The following is an 8378-nucleotide window of genomic DNA, read 5'->3' on the forward strand; positions in this document are numbered from 1 at the left end:
CCTTATAGCCTTGTTTAGATGGCATATGCTCACAGCTACGGACTAGCCCCACCGGTATGTTGCTCTAAGTAGTAGAACATGTCTTGATAGGTATCAGCTTTGCTCTCAACAGCATGTTCGAATAATCTAATGCTCTAACAAGGTTGAAGACTCGCCTGTTTACTGCTACCTTGGAGTAAAAGCATTTTTACTCATCAAATTTTACTCAAAATCTGCACTGTAGCTTTAATTTTAATGTGTTTTTGATTTGCTGTTTTTAATCATGTTTTATATTCTTCTATTAAAATGCTTTGATTGTGATTTAATTGTATTTTAATATTCTGTGTGAAGCACCTTGAGTTGCTTTGTTGCTGAAATGTGCTGTACAAATACACTTGCCTTGCCTAAAGTGAGCTTGTTATTGAAAAATCTGGACGCTATCGGTCCTTTCCGTCAGCGTAACTTTAAGACTGAACAGTTTTGTATGATAGAATCTTATTGTCCATGCAATGCCATAACATGTATCTATGTAATATTTTGTGTATGTAGGACTACAAAGTTATAAAGTTACAGGGAACATACTTAAAACAAATGGTTGTCAATTTAGTTTGAGTTCAGCAGACAATTATTATGCACACGTAAAAAGTAAAGTTTAAATAATTCCTTGATTGTGATAAGTTAATTTAATTTGAGTATACAATAATATATTTTTACTGTGAAGTTTTGTGTCTTTACATGCAGGAACAATCATCAGTTATAACGCTCAGACATGGATGATTAACTAAAGCAAAAGAAGAACATTTAGGTTGTTCTTAATGTTTCGCAAGCGATAGTTCATTAAACATACAGATTTTCCTAATGTACTTGTATTTGTTTGAAATAAAATTTAAAAAAACAACAAGTTATTGTATTAGTTGTACTGTACTCCGATTTTATTGGTCCAGTCCACTTAAAATCATATTTGACTGTATGTGGCCCCAAACTTCAGTGAGGCTGATCTCACTAAATGCTTCTTTTAATGGTCTCTCCTGCCATCTACTGGATGTGTTAAGTACTGAAATTGAACGAATACTGATTGAAGACAAATGAGTGAAGTATTTCATGGTTTTATGTTTCATAGATAGAATTTTGATGACTATAGTTTTCAGCCTAACAAAACCCCAAATTCAGTATCTCAAGAAATGATTTTTCAGAAACAATCCAAAGAGTTTAGATATTAAAAAAATTAAATAAATAGAGGAATTTGCCTTCTTAAAAAAGTAAATGAATTTACTAATTAGCAGAGCTGGGCACTTGACCCTTTTTTGCCGGCCCGGCCGTGACCCTCCACCCTTGACCTGGGTACCCTTCATGGCCGCAACGCCCCACCTCCCCTTATTGATAAAAATGATCACCCCCCCCCGCCCCGTTCCGCCCTCCGCCCCCCCCAAAAAAAGTGTCCGTGATTGACGCCGTCGCGGGAGGGATGCTAACGGCAGAGGCTTTTTAAGGGTCATTAGCTGGTTTAAAATGCGCCACTAGTACTTTACTACTTACCCAACTGCGTGTGCTTACTTCCATTGCGAGCCCCGGGGTTGGTTTTGTCGTATTGTATAATTATTTGGTGGCCAGAAGTCGCATTCAACAAGTTATTTATTTTTCACACTTCCCTTTGTTCACGGCCTTTAAAATAAAAGCATACCAGCAAATCACTATACCATGGGGCGTTAATCATAAATGATGTGGTAAACCGATTTAAACTGGACATGACGTAACAAAAGGGGCGGGGCTTATGGACTACAAAATGACGTCACACTTTTTACTTCCGGACTACAAACCCGCGGAATATTACGATTTTTTTTACAACATACTGTATAACACTTGGTTTCCCAAGAACTCAAATCACAGCAAATTTGCCAACGAATGTTTTCAATCTCATTCAAACAAACTAAATAAGCAGGTCAACAGGCATTAAAAACAACATTAACTGAACATAAACCAAAGATAGCATATTGAATTATTTATAAGGAATGGAGGACAATGGCAGAGACACTTGCCTTTTCAAAATCAAAGATAGACCTTACATCTACAACTGAAAAACAAGCTACTTGCCAATGTTGAATAAATCTCCATCGCACTTGTACTTAAACTTCGAATATCAGGTTAACAGATTCCAAAACAGTACAATACAATAAACTTGAACAACAGACTCTCTCCTGTTGTCCGCAATGATTTACTTAATACAATAGGATTTCATGCTGAAAAACTCCCATTGTTCCATACGCCACATAAATCAGTACATCAAAGAGCCTCTGCTAGTACAACCAAGCTCCTGCGATTACCCTTAATTACCAATAAGTGTCAAATATCAAAGCTACGCATCTATCAATACAATACAATACAACACAATTTTATTTATATAGCACATTTCAAAACAGCTAGAGCTGTAACAAAGCACTTTACGTACAAACCACAAAATAGCCATCATACAACAAAATGGAATCAATAAAAAAACACTATATACAATAGACACCAGAAAATCTGCCAGTCTCAGGTCGGATCAAAAGCCAGAGAATAGAAATATGACTTCAACCGGGTTTTAAAGGTGGGCAGAGAGGGGGCTTGCCTAATATCAAATGGAAGGTCATTCCAAAGGGAAGGACCAGCAGCCGAAAAGGTTCAATCCCCTCTGAGGCTCCTCTTGGACCTCGAACAGCGCCCGGTCCGCAGACCTGAGGCTGCGGGAAGGTGCGTAGGAGTGGAGGAGGTCAGAGAGGTACGCTGGGGCGAGGCCATTCAATGATTTATAGAAAAATAGGAGAATCTTAAATTAAATTAAATACCATTATGCTTCACATTAAAGGTTTTGAATCCTTCAATAATCCACTATTTATCTCCTTCGTAATCTTATGTCCACCAAAGTCTCAAATTATAGTGTCCAAACATGCTCGTACACACACATCAGGAGAGAGAGAGCGAGAGAGATACCGAGAGAGACAGAGATAAAGCGGTGAAGGGATAAGTAAGAGAAATAAAATAAAACTAGAAATCCATCCATTATCGATACCGTTTATCCTCACAAGGGTCGCGGGGCGTGCTGGAGTCTATCCGAGCTGTCTCCGGGCAGTAGGCAGGGGATACCCTGAATTGGTCCAGCTAATCGTAGGGCACACAGAGACAAACATCCGCACTCACAATCACACCTAAAGGGAAATTTAGAGAGTCCAATCAACTTACCATGCATGTTTTTGGAATGTGGGAGGAAACCGGAGCACCCGGGGAAAACCCACGCAGGCACGGGGAGAACATGCAAACTCCACACAGGGAGGTCGGAGCCGGGATCGAACCCACGACCTCTAAACTGTGAGGCGGACGTGCTAACCAGTCGACCACCGTGCCGCCAAAACTAGAAATGATCTTTGTAATTTAAGAGGGTTAGGGTTAGGGATATTTAAACAAATCTATCTATGGATATAATGAATACCTCAAATTTACCAGGTTTTATCAGGAGATATGAGTGATAGGTGCTTATGTTAACTGGAACAAAAGTCCTTCACATTGATTGCTTTTGGGGAACATAAACTCCTTTATTGACCTTTATTGATGCCAATGAAATCCTAAAAAAAAAAATAGCTTCATGCAACACAATATGAAAAGTCAACTTAATGACATACAACATAGTGGGCAGCAAAAAAAGGAGGAAAAAAGTTGTAGACCAAACAAACGGCCCTTCTTATCAGCTGAAGGGAGCAGAGAGACTCAGAGAGTTTGAGTATTGGAAAGAAAAGAAAAAAAAGGACAAGCTTGGGCTAGAAGCCACACACTAGTTGCGTGACATTGCATGTACAGCATAACCAGTCACACACACTCCTCTCACTCAGACTCCCTTTCAAAAGCTTTCCCCTATTAACTCACTCACTGCCATTGACACATTTATTTGTTTTTTCACAGTCCAGCCAATCAACCCCAGGAACTTATTGATATATATTTTTTCAAATATTCTTTCAAAGGTTAGGGGTAAAAGAGGGTCTGAAAATGGCTGGCAGTGAATGAGTTAAAAGAGCAGCCATTCTTGCTTAGACCACCATCTGCTTTAAACTCTGCTAGATTTTAACGTAATTAGTTTTTTCCCCATTACCGTAACACTTTGGGATGTTCCTCCGCCTAACAGCAATGCCCCCTCATTTTATTTCCTCTCTCCTTTTATCACCCCTCCTTTTTTTACAGCTGTCTCGAACACACAACAGTCAAGTTCATAGCATTGCCGCAATGTAGACCAAACGTTTCAAGGTGGGGAGTTCCACGTCTTCCCACCTCAATCTGACACTCAAAATTCAGAACTTAACCCTTTAATGGCCGGACCAAGAAATTGTCTTTGAAAATGTTTTTCCTTACATTTCCTGGTTATTAGGGACTCAAACTTCCCATGGGCTCACCACCAGTGGGAGGGGCCAAAGGGGTCGGGTGCTGTGCGAGCTGGGCGGCAGTCATAGGCAGGGACCTTGGTGGTCCAATCCCCGGCAGCAGAAATTAGCTCTTGGGACATGGAATGTCACCTCTCTGGCAGGGAAGGAGCCCGAGCTGGTGTGTGAGGCTGAGAAGTTTGGACTAGATATAGTCAGGCTCACCTCCACACATAGCTTGGGCTCCGGTACCAGCCCTCTCGAGAGGGGTTGGGCACTCTTCCACTCTGGAGTTGCCCAAGGTCAGCGGCGCCGTGCAGGTGTGGAGATACTTATTGCCCCCCGGCTCGACGCCTGTACATTGGGGTTTACCCCGGTGGACGAGAGGGTAGCCTCCCTCCGCCTTAGGGTGGAGGGACGGGTCCTGACTGTTGTTTGTGCTTATGCACCAAACAGCAGTGCAGAGTACCCACCCTTTTTGGAGTCCTTGGAGGGTGTGCTGGAGAGCGCTCCACCTGGGAACTCCAAGTTTCTGATGGGGGACTTCAATGCTCACGTGGGCAATGACAGTGAGACCTTGAAGGGCGTGATTGGGAGGAACGGCCCCCCCGATCTGAACCCGAGCGGTGTTCGGTTACTGGACTTCTGCGCTCGTCACGGATTGCCCATAAATAATACCATGTTCAACATATGTGCACTTGGCACCAGGATACCCTCGGTCGCAGTACGATGATTGACTTTGTAGTTGTATCATCGGATTTGTGGCCGCATGTTTTGGACACTGGGGTGAAGAGAGGGGCGAGCTGTCAACTGATCACCATCTGGTGGTGAGTTGGCGCCGATGGCGGGGGAAGATGCCGGTCCAACCTAGCAGACCCAAACGTATTGTGAGGGTTTGCTGGGAACGTCTGGCAGAATCCCCTGTCAGAAGGAGTTTCAACTCCCACCTCCGGCAGAAATTTGCCCACGTCCTGGGGAGGCGGGGGACATCGAGTCTGAGTGGACCATGTTTCATGCCTTCATTGTTGAGGTGGCCGCAGCCGTAGCTGTGGCCACAAGGTGGTCGGTGCCTGTCGTGGCGGCAATCCCCAAACCCGCTGGTGGACACCAGTGGTAAGGGATGCTGTCCAGCTGAAGAAGGAGTCCTATTGGGCCTTTTTGGCCTGCGGGACTCTGGAGGCAGCTGACAGGTACCGGCTGGCCAAGCAGAGTGCAGCTCTGGCGGTTGTGAGGCAAAAACTCGGGACACCATCCGGCGTCTCAAGAGGGGAAAGCAGTGCACCATTAACACTGTTTATAGTGGAGATGGGGTGCTGCTGACCTCAACTCGGTACGTTGTGGGTCAGTGGAGAGAATAGAGAAGACCTCCTCAATCCCACCGACACACCTTCCACTGAGGAAGTAGAGCCTGGAGACTCTGAGGTGGGCTCTCCCATCTCTGGGGTTGAAGTAACCGAGGTAGTCAAAAAGCTCCTCGGTGGCAAAGCCCCGGGGGTGGTTGAGATCCGCCCGGAGTTCATAATTGCTTTGGATGTTGAGGGCCTGTCATGGTTGACACGCCTCTACAACATCGCGTGGACATCGGGGACAGTGCCTCTGTATTGGCAGACCGGGGTGGTGGTCCCCCTATTTAAGAAGGGGGACCGGAGGGTGTGCTCCAACTACAGAGGAATCACACTCCTCAGCCTCCCTGGTAAGGTCTACTCAGGGGTGCTGGAGAGGAGGGTCCGTCGGAAAGGTCAAATCTCGGATTCAGGCGGAGCAATGTGGTTTTCGTCCCGGCCGTGGAACAGTCGACCAGCTCTACACCCTCAGCAGGGTCCTTGAGGGTGCATGGGAGTTCGCCCAACATGTGTTTTGTGGACTTGGAGAAGGCGTTCGATCGCGTCCCTCTGGGAGTTCTGTGGGGGGTGCTTCGGGAGTGCGGGGTACCAAGACCCCTGATAAGGGCTGCTCGGTCCCTGTACCACCGATGTCAGAGTTTGGTCCGCATTGCCGGCAGTAAGTCAGATTTGTTTCCGGTGAGGGTTGGACTCCGCCAAGGCTGCCCTTTGTCACAGATTCTGTTCATAACTTTTATGGACAGAATTTCTAGGCGCAGTTGAGGGGGTCCAGTTTGGGAGCCTCAGTATTGCATCTCTGCTCTGCAGATGATGTGGTGCTGTTGGGTTCTTCAAGGCGCGATCTCCAACTCTCGCTGGAGCGGTTCGCAGCCGAGTGTGAAACGGTCGGAATGAAAATCAGCACCTCCAAATCTGAGACCATGGTCCTCAGTTGGAATAGGGTGGCGTGCCCTCTCCAGGTCGGGGATGGGATTCTGCTCCAAGTGGAGGAGTTCAAGTATCTTGGGGTCTTGTTCGCGAGTGAGGGTAGGATGGAACGGGAGATCGACAGGCGGATCGGTGCAGCGTCTGCTGTGATGCAGACCCTGTATCGGTCTGTCGTATTGAAGAAGGAGCTAAGCCGAAAGGCGAAGCTCTCAATTTACCGGTCGATCCACGTTCCTACTCTCACCTATGGTCATGAGCTGTGGGTCATGACCGAAAGAACAAGATCTCGGATACAAGCGGCCGAAACGGGTTTACTTCGCAGGGTGTTTGGGCTCTCTTTTAGAGATAGGGTGAGAACTTCGGCCATCCGGGAGGGACGCAGAATCGAGCCACTGCTCCTCCGCGTTGAGAGGAGCCAGTGGAGGTGGCTCGGGCATCTGATAAGGATGCCTCCTGGACGCCTCCCTGGTGAGGTGTTCTGGGCATGTCCCACCGGCAGGAGACCCCGAGGACGACCCAGAACACGCTGGAGAGACTATGTCTCCCGGCTCGCCTGGGAACGCCTTGGGATCCCTCTGGAAGAGCTGGAAGATGTTGCTGGGGAGAGGGAAGTCTGGGCTTCCCTGCTGAAGCTCCTGCCTCCGCGACCCGACCTCGGATAAGCGGAAAATAATGGATGGATGGATGGATAGGGACTCAAATAACAAAAAAACATGTACATTTTTAAAAAATACCTAAAATTGTAGTTTTTATGAACCTGTCCCAAACGGCATCGCTGGCCAAACTGTGACAAAATAAATTTTAGTTACAAAATATGCAGAGCCATGTGAAATCTTGTTTTTCGATTATTTATTGACTATTTCAAAAGAAATTTCACATCAACCTTGCTCAGTTGGCCACAAACAATAAATAAGCAAAGACATTTTCATAAAATAGCAATACTTTGAACAATGCTTTGGGATTCAAGCAACATCTGTTCTCTTTCTTTTGGTATGTTGCAAAGCATGGATTGCTTGCCTTGAGACAGAGGAAGGATGTACATATAGGATGAAATCCCACTGCATTGCTAAGGAGGTTACACACTTGTTGTCATTCTACTTGACCTCAACAATCCCCTCTGAAGATTTGTAGCTTGGCCTTTCTTGTTCAGCTCATTGTCCTTCATCAAGGGAGTTCCACCAGTGCAGTTTTCACGAGCTGTGCCGATGCATTTCACACAAAAACTTGATTCCAGATCCTTGAACAGGCTGTAACTCATGAAGAAGTTGTCGCAAAAGACAACAGACAGTCTTGGCTCAGGGATGGTCTTGCAGAGGGTCCGCACCACTTTGGCTCCCAGCAGAAGCTTCTTTTCTTCCACAATTAGTGTGACATTGAAGAAGGTGAAGGCTCGTTGGTAGAGTAGCAGGTCATGGATGATTCCAGAAGTACTGGTCCGACTGTAGATGTTGAAGCCAAAATGATGAGGTTTGTTTCGGATGAACTGACGCGATTTCCTGCTCTGGTGCCTTTGTAAGGGACCATGACCTCATTCACTGACTGCTTGAAGGTAGATGGGATTTCGAGGCACTGCTTTCGCAACATGTCAAACAGTGACAGGATCTTGTAGAAATGATCGGGGCTCTCTGCAACTTGCTGGTTGACATTGAAATGGATGAAACGACGTAGCATCTTGAAGCAGTTTCGTGGCATGATTTCTGCAGTCACGGGGAAACGTGATTCCATGGCCCAGTAGTCTTCAATGGCA

This window comes from Filicampus tigris, chromosome 3 (assembly GCF_054856515.1).
Source record: "Filicampus tigris isolate MCC_2025a chromosome 3, RoL_Ftig_1.0, whole genome shotgun sequence".
Lineage (NCBI taxonomy): Eukaryota > Metazoa > Chordata > Actinopteri > Syngnathiformes > Syngnathidae > Filicampus > Filicampus tigris.